Source organism: Phalaenopsis equestris, unplaced genomic scaffold, assembly GCF_001263595.1.
Source record: "Phalaenopsis equestris unplaced genomic scaffold, ASM126359v1 Scaffold000646, whole genome shotgun sequence".
Lineage (NCBI taxonomy): Eukaryota > Viridiplantae > Streptophyta > Magnoliopsida > Asparagales > Orchidaceae > Phalaenopsis > Phalaenopsis equestris.
The window spans coordinates 53,760-54,322 of record NW_018165086.1 but is presented as its reverse complement, the minus strand read 5'-3'; positions in this window follow the sequence as shown (position 1 = coordinate 54,322).

Here is a 563-nt window from a genome sequence, read left to right as displayed (position 1 = left end):
CATGAAATAAAGTTATTATCAACTGATTTTTCAGGCGGTAATGGCATGAATTTCAACCGGCAACAAGGATTATCGGAGAAAATTCATCAGAAATAATTTCACCACTAAAATCTCGATTACAAATAAACCTGCAATCGAAAATTTATGCCGCTACGTACCTTTAGCAGTTGATTTGTGTTGAATTTTGGCAATCGTATGATGCTTTCTGGGAGAAAATGATCAGTCATATAAGTAACCTCTAAATTTGTAGAGAATTTATGTCACTAGTAATTTACGTCGGATTTGTGGTTGCTTTGTCAGTTGTAGGATAACTTGCCGCAGAAACGACTGATTAGTTCATCCGCTATTCAATGACTGAAAAATTAGTCATTGATCACCCACAAAGCTGTACAGAAAACAAAGAAAGTCTAAAGCAATAAAATTTTGACAACTGCAAGAAGAGATCATAAGACTCAATAATAACATTAACCATATATCACAACAGAGTAAATGAACAAATAGAGACATTGTCAACGAATGAAATCATAATACATATCTTAGAAAATCTAATAAATCATTTAATG